Here is a 9,104-nt window from a genome sequence, read left to right on the forward strand (position 1 = left end):
ATATTTAAGTGTAAATTGTTAATGTATTTTTTTATGTATGAAAACTATATTAGTTTCTTAAATTTTATACTTTTTTTTGTTGTACATAGAAGTAAGAAATAAGAAGAAATCTAATTAAAAAAAGAATTACAAAATTCTAATATCGAATTTTATAGTTCCCTCGACTACTGCACACAATATATTATATAGAATTCGTTCTTCGTACTCAAATCAATCCGGAGCGGTGTCAAAAATATGTAAGATTGAAATTTTACTATGATGTGCTTATTGCAAAAGTTGTGTTCTTTTATAGTTCCCTCGACTACTGCACACAATATATTATATAGAATTCGTTCTTCGTACTCAAATCAATCCGGAGCGGTGTCAAAAATACGTAAGATTGAAATTTTACCATGATGTGCTTATTGCAAAAGTTGTGTTCTTGATTTGAGTTTGATCTACGATTTCGCGAGATAAAACTTATTACAAAATGTGAAAAACTATTATGTATGTAGATCGTTCGTAAATGTATTTGCATATATGATGTCGTAACCGATTTCATATATACCGATACATAAGTAGTACTATCTTTATTCGAAAAATGGGGCAGAATACCAGATTTTTAGAACGTCGAAATGTTGGCAAATTTTTCATGTCATATATATATGTAGTATTTTACAATTACATTTCCGTTGCTATATCTCTACCGAATTCATTGATTTTTCTTCTCCTTAAACAATAGATCGGGAACAAATAGAGGATTTATTGGCGATATCATCATTAAAGTGTTTGGAAGTGAAATCTCATTTAGACTTTTAAAGTTGAATTACGTATCAGATATAAAAAGGGCAAAGTAGCTAAGGTTTAATCCTCTTAACAATGGCGAAAGCACAATCTATATTGGCATTAGGTTTACACATCAACATTGGTCAAGACTATTTGTTCTTATATGAATAATCTCAGAGCAAAATAAGGATGAAATAAAGCGTTATTTGTCTTCTTTGGAATTGACAGGCCCTTGAAATAAGTCTGTGTTACAAATTATATCCCTAAATGCTTTACAATGGAACCTTCTGAAACGCTGTTGTCATTATACCATACACCACTTGAAGGGGGGGTGGGGGGTGGTGTTATAATGGGTTTTGTGCTGATGTTTCTAGCGCACAATAATATTTGTCCTATACCCATCTTAAAGTGTAACAATCGGTTTGGAATCTCTTTCTGAGTCGATTTAGCTATGTTCGTCTGTCCGTCCATGTTCCCCCCGGGGGCATGTTACCTTGGCGTGATCTCCGCCGGAGTATAAAGAGGTGGCCTGACTGAAAAATTGGTTACAGTCTACTGCTTGACTTAGTCCTAGCACTGATTGCCAGAGGTCAGACCAGAGCACCGCATAATTTGGTACTACGGGTGGCCAGTTGCCCGCAGGACTATGTCCTGGCTGGTCAGTTGTTTGAGGTTCCTTCGAGATCCACGTAGTGGCTGTGGGGAGAGTAAGTGACTATTAAAAGACTGATGCATGATAATAGTCATTAGTTCGGGATAAGTTCGGTGCTGTTACCGAAACAACAGATACCCCACAGATGGAGTGACTGCTGGACTAAGCATTGGAAATGAGTTGGTGGAGCACCATCCACCTGTCTATCCAATGGTCAGATATTAGATAGCTCGGGTACTCCAGCAAAGTACTTGTGCATGTACCGGTCAAAGACAATGTACAAAAATTGCCACCTGCGTTCTTTATTGAAGAACAAAGGGGCGATGATACAGCGTTATCAAGTCTACACAGTGGATGAAAAAGACCACCTTGAGATAAGGCCGTCATGGCAGGTGATCACGTTAAAACTCTTGACATTCCTGTCCGTTCATGTAAAGCTTGTATAAAACTACATTAATAGGATGAAACCTATGGAAAATGGTTAATATCGGTCGATTATTTAACCTAGCCCCCTTACAACTGAACCACCGATTAGGGCTTGTAGACCTTGTAATCAAACAACAGGTCGGAATTTTGAAGATAATTGAATAAAATTTGGTACATAATATTCTATTGTTCCAAGGACGAAGCTTATTGAAAATAGTTAATATCGGTCCATTATTTTACCTAGCCCCCATACAACTGAACCGGCAGAATAGAGCTTTTAAGTTCATAATTGTGTTTAATATACTCGTATCTCGACAAAAAGCTGCAAAACCATGTTCTATACTAGCCTTGATGACCCTCATGAGCATTAGAACTATAGAGCCTTATTTGATCCTAGGCCCTATAAAAAGCCTACTTCAAGGCAAGGTACTATTCAACTTAAATGCTTTATTATGCAAATTAAATCACATTTTATTTCTTAAAACCGGCTTTGCACGATCACACAAGTAATATGATCTGTCAAAAATTTGAATAGAAGAGTATGGATGGGATCGTCTAAACGCAATATGTAATGAAACCATCACACACTGTAAGAGAATATGGATGGAAAATTTGACAGTCATATTGCTCTCTTCATTTTTTGAAATGATTCAAAAAACAAGCAGGTCGCATAGGTTCAGAGATGTGAAACAGCTGTTTCTATCTTACTTTGTTATTGTTTTATACCAATCGTGTAAACATGAGTATAAATCATACGACTTTTATTCTCTTTTTGGTTATAGGGCTAGAATTTCATTTTACTTTTTCATTAGACTTTACATACATAAAGTGTGATCGTGTGAAGTGATATTTTACGTGCGAAGTGAAGTGATCGTGTGAAGTGATCTTTACTTGTTTTATTCTGTTACTAAAACCAACCGTTAGTTGTAGATAATTTTCTAGGAGTTTTGTTTTACTACTCTTCTTTGGCTAGTGTTATTTTTAAACCCATTGTGCGATCGGTAATTGCTGTTATTCTTTAAAAAGCTTTATTATTATTATGCCAAAAAGTATGCTTTTATTTTTGTAATTAAATACCGAAGATCATTATCTTATTTCAGAAAACCCAAAACTTATTTATATTCACCTCAAAGAATTTAAAGATATGTGTGCTTTGTCGTATCATTTGTAACACATTAGCACTCAGATCTCCATGTACCTATGTATGTCAAAAATTAAGAGCGTTAAATTCGTCTATGTCGGCCATAGATATGAACTTAGTTTTTCGATCGATCAATAATTTCATTTTTTATTAACATAATCTATCTTACATTGTGATCCTTAATGGGGCCTAGAAATCATAGTGGTCGGAGCTCTATATAATTAGAAAAAAGAAGTGATTAAGTTCTTAGAATTAATCATTGCTATCTAATTCTAACTTTATACACCATCTTCTGGTAGAGGAGATATAGGTCCGATATTTATCATACTTTATAGTACAATTTCGGGGAGCTAGTTGTATGTGAACGGAATAAAATCGACAACCGTTATTTGGCAAATCAAATCATATCAATATAGAGCTTTTCGACAATATTTTTATTTAGTTTTCGGATATTTTTGAGCTTTCAACCGACATTTGGATCCTTAATGGGTCCTTGAGTTTATAGTGGACCGAGCTCTATATAATTATAAAAAAGATGTGATTAAGTTCTTAGAATTAATCATTGCTGTCTACTTCTAACTTTATACACCTTCTTCTCTTAGAGATGAATAGGATCCATTAATGCACGATTTTCATCATACTTTATAGTACAATTTCTGGGAGTTACTGTTGACATCTAAGTCATATTTAAAAGGGGCATTTTTTGGGGTTAGGGTCGAATAATTAAAGAGTTCTAAGGGTCATCTAGCCTAGTATAGAGCATGGTTTTCCAACCTTTTGTCGACATACGAGTACATTAAACATAAATATGAACTTAAAAGATTTATTCGGCGGGTTCAGTTGTATGAGGGCTAAGTGAAATAATGGACCGATGTTTTCAATAGCCTTCGTCTACGGTACCATAGAAGATCACGTGCCAAATTTCATTGAATTATCTAAAAAATTGCGACCTGTATTTTGATTACAAGCTTTACATGGACGGACCGACCGAACGACATAGCTAAATCGATTCAGAATATAATTCTGAGCCGATTGATATATCTTAAGGTGGGTATAGGATCAATATTATTGTTCGTTACAAAGATCAGCACAAATCTAATATACCCTCCCCACTAAAGTGGTGTAGGGTATAACTCCCCACTAAAATGGGGATTTATACGCTAAAACTCATATTTTTAGATCTCGAGAATAGACAAAATAGATCGAACCTATTTTCCTAATATGTATAAACAAATTTGAACCTAAAAAGATCTCTCATAGATTTCAGAGACGCATGTGAAGAAAAGAAACTACATATCTTTCAAACCTATTAAAAAATGGTCTTATCTAACAAATATATAAATCCATATATCTTAAAATCTGATTCAAAATTTAATATTTTATTAACGTTTATTAAAGATTCTTATTAAAGAACAAACCCTAAAAAAGTATTATTTTTATGCTACAGCGATTTAAAATATATATAAACAGAGTAATATCTGATTATTTTTATAGTCCCCCCCACAAATAAAACTTTTATGATATCGAGTGAATAATAGATAAATTAAAAAAAAAAAACACTTGAAAAAAATTCAATATTTTTAGGAAAAGCCAAAGATATAAATTCTCTATCGGATTTTTGAAAAAGATTTAAAATTATTTCTATAAGGAAAAAGGCTAAACTCTGTCCATATTCCCCATTTAAGGAACGTCTATCAATTTCTTTACGGAATGCCTAAAACTTTTGAAGAACTTAACTGAACATTTGTAAATAAAATTCCCAATTTAAAGATATATCTTATCAACTGATCTGAATTGAATTTCAGAAAGTTAAAAAGAGTTTGTACAACTTAACACTTAGTCAAAGAGATACAATGTTGATAACCCGCGTAGAAATATTTTGTAAAATATAAAGCATTGTTGGAAAATTTCGAATCCGCCTTAAATGATTTTGTATAAGAAAATATTCCTATATTTATTTAGATTGAAATTAAAAAAAGCAAATAAAAATTTAGTTTAGTCTAATATTATCAAAGTATTTTACAGTGTCACATTAAAAATTTTATTATAGGAGTAAGAGGAAAAAGATATTAAAAATCACAACTTGGGGGTTTTGTCAAATAAGTACAGTCGGCCACAAAATTGAAAATAATTTAAATTTAAAGTATGTTCTTAGCAAAAGCTTGTATGTTGTACCTAACATACGGGAGGGTAAGGTCCGTATACTCTTACGTTCATGATGAAACATATACATTTAACACTTATTCATTTCTAACACTGTCGAAATACTCTACCTGAACACCTGCCATGTTGGCCTATTTCATGATGTATTTTTCAACCAATTGATGGAGCATCTTTTCGTCTTACCTTCGTCCCATTGTGTATCTTACACGCAGGTCCAGTATATGTACAATTTGCTCAAGTACTTGAGCTATCCAATCTCTTGCCATAGTAACCCTCGTTGGGGAATGACAGATGTCATGAGTCAAGCTCAATCTAAACTCCACAATGGAGAAAGGGATCCGGACCCAAAATCGGATGGACACACCTTATTAATGCTATGAGGAATGCAATGTTTCTATAAACATTCTCATAATCTAAAAATTTACCCCAGTAAATTCCTGGTCCTCTTATAGTCGTCCAACCACACTACTAAAAGGGCTTCTATTGTTTCTACAATAGCACCCAGGTCCATTATATGCACACTGCTTAAGTACTTGAGCTTTTCAATCTCTTGCCATAGTAACCACTTTGAGGAATCACTGGTGTCATGAGTCAGGCTCAATCTTACTTCTACAAAGGAGAAGTTAGATTCAGCTTGACTACGGCTTAGAGCCGGAACCGACATCGGATGAAACCACTCTAGTAATGCTATGAGAAATGCCATGTCTCTACAAACATTCTCATCATCTAAAGACTGACCAGAGTGAAATCCTGGTCCTCTTAAAGTCGTTCAACCACTCTACTTAATTGGCTTCTGTTGCTTCTATAATTAATTAGCCAGACTTATTTCAGTGGCCACTTGACAAATTGAGCATGTTTAAAAATTTTGTTAATACAACTTCACAAAGTCTCAACCAACTTCACCCACACTTCAATCCTTCCTACATCTTCACAATTACAACTCAGAATCCTTTTGATCTATAGTCAAGACTATAGAATGATCTATAGTCAAGACTATAGAATGATATATAGACAAGACTATAGAATGATTTATATTCCAAACTATAGTCTGGTCTATAGTCAAGACCATAGACTGATCTATACACAAGATTATACACAGATCTATAGTCAAGACTATAGACTGATCTACAGTCAAGGATTGATATTAATCTATAGTGGAAACTAAAGACTTATATACTTGATACAACATTTTAAACAAGCAACCACTTTCCTCGATTTTGGGTTTAAACCACAACCAGCACGAAGGAACCTCAACTGGCAATTTCAACCGGAAACTGGCCACTTGTAGTACCAGATTATGAGGTTTCCTGTTCGACCCTCAATCATTTCAAAAAAATGACCGAGAATATATTTGACATCAGTAGTTTATAGTCATGACACACTAGTGGTTCTAGTAGTACCTCTTTGTAGTGAGGGTTATTCATCAAGGAAACATGCCCCGGGGGTCCTCTTTATGGTATCTGCTGTCTCCACGAATTTTTTGTTTTAACCACATCCACTACTGACACATCGAACTCTCTAATAATCATGACAAAATAAAGCCCAAAACTATACTCTGTAGGTCCACCGGTTTTCGTGATATCAGATCAACTCATTTCTAAGGCATATTCAAACAGTCAATTCTCTACGGGGTTTCTGTTGTCTCGGCAACATCACCGAACTTATCCCAAATTATACACTTTACCGTACATCAAACTTTTAATCGGCATACTCTTTGTGCGAACTTGAGTTTAACCATACATGCCCCCCGATGTGACCCTCTCTGGTTCTAGTAATACTAGATTATGTAGTTATCTGGTTCTATTGATACCAGATTATATGGTTATCTGGATCTAGTGATACTAGATTATTTGGTTATCTGGTTCGATGGCAAGTCAAATCATTTTCAAGGAAAGTCCGAGTATACATTCAAATGTCACCAGTTTATAGTCCCGGCAGACTGAGATACTTTCTTTCTGCGAACTTGAGTTTAAACCATATGTGCACCCCGAGGTGACCTTCTCTGGTTCTAGTGATACTAGATTATTTGGTTATCTGGCTCTAATGATACTTGATTATATGGTTATCTAGTTCTAGTGATACTAGATTATTTGGTTATCTGGTTCGACCGCAAGTCAAATCATTCTAAGGAAAGTCCGACTATAAATCAGTTTATAGTCCCAGCAGTCTGGAGATACTGATACCAATTTTTCCCAGTTTGATAATAGCACAGTTTCACAGAAAAAAGGTTTTTGGGAACTCAAGAGTTATTATAGGATCCTGAGATATTTACATAAGGATTTACCAGTTGTTGGAGACTAAATTGAAAAGTAGAAGAAAACTTCAAAATAATCTTCTGCCCAATCAAGAAGAGCCTCCTTACTAAGATACACATAGGGATTTGATAATTGGATAAAACAAATCGTGCTTAATTAATATATAGACAAAAGATGGACTTAGTAGCAAATATAAACACTCCAGAAGAACCTTATCTCAGATCATATCAAATTCACATTTAAGTTTTACCATTAAGGGATAAACACAAGGCCTGATAGCTGCCTAGGCGCCTTTCGACTTAACCTAACTGTTATACATAAATTAGATGAATTTGATTTGGGCATAGCTTCTGATCAAGATCTGATAAAGCCTACAGTTCAAATGCAAGGAACTGGTTCGTTTCATTTTATTGTTTTAATAAGTTTTTAGTGAATTTAGTTTTATATGTTTTGGGTATAAAAAAGGTTAAACTTTTGCACATCACTGTATGTTTAAAATACCCTACACTATGAAGGGTATTGAAGGTATAACATTATAATTGTTATCATTTACCAAACTGTTAGCACGTGTTTTGTATATTTATTTTCTTTTTTACATTCCAACTTTAAATGTTAGTCCAAACCTGCCAATAGTACACACAGAAAACAGATCGATGGGAAATCGGTTACCATGATAAATATTTAGTTAAATTAATTAAAATTGTATCGCTGTTATTGAAAAACTGTATACTTAACTGATTTTCTACATTCAGTATTAAAAAACAATAATACTAATCGAATTGTGGTTTTAATAATTTCTAAATCAATGATTTGAACTGAATTGTATCGGTTATTAAATTCATTTGGCAATTCAGTAAATGCAGCCGACTTTTATTTAGGATTAAAACGTAAGAACATCAAATATTAGTCGCTACAACCGAAAAACAGTAGAAAGTAAAAAATATTGAGCACTGCAACCAATTATCAATTGAAGTAATTATTTAAAATTTAATTACGGTTAAAGGAACCAAATTCGATGTTCAGAACCGATTAATTGGTAATTATAGTTGACGTATACAAAAATAAATAAAATAAAACGAATTTATAATATAAAAAACCTAATTACATTTGAGGATAAATTAATGCAGAAATTTGGATAAAAAAAGGTAATGTTTGGTGTATTTTATATCTTATAATCTATTTTGTGTTATTTTTCTATAATTTTTAATAATTTTACAGCAGCGGAAAGGCGTGGAAAGATAGTGTTCCTTTGAAAATGTTGAGCAGAATCAAGAGCAAAATCCCTATTTATTACCATGAAAATCTCAAAGCAAAAGGGGAGAAGTTATTTTATATTTATACGTTTTGTAAGTTTATACATATTTATATTATATTGTAAATACTTTACACAAAATAAATATATTTTCAAATACACATAATCCACAAATTGTTTTTCTATAAATAATATTTCAGTTGCTAATACCAATAATTTCAATCCAGATTACCAAATAATAATTAAAAATTTTTGTGTACACCATATATTCAGTAATACTAACCGAATTATACAATAATTACAATCGAATTTTGGGATAGTTGTTAGAACCGACTGAATTCGATTGGAAACAAATTCGGCTATCACAACGAATCTGTTTTCTCTGTGTATATATCTATTCGATATTAAAAAATATATAACATAATCAAACACACTTTACGGCTTTATTTT

This window comes from Lucilia cuprina, chromosome 6, assembly GCF_022045245.1.
Source record: "Lucilia cuprina isolate Lc7/37 chromosome 6, ASM2204524v1, whole genome shotgun sequence".
Taxonomy (NCBI): domain Eukaryota; kingdom Metazoa; phylum Arthropoda; class Insecta; order Diptera; family Calliphoridae; genus Lucilia; species Lucilia cuprina.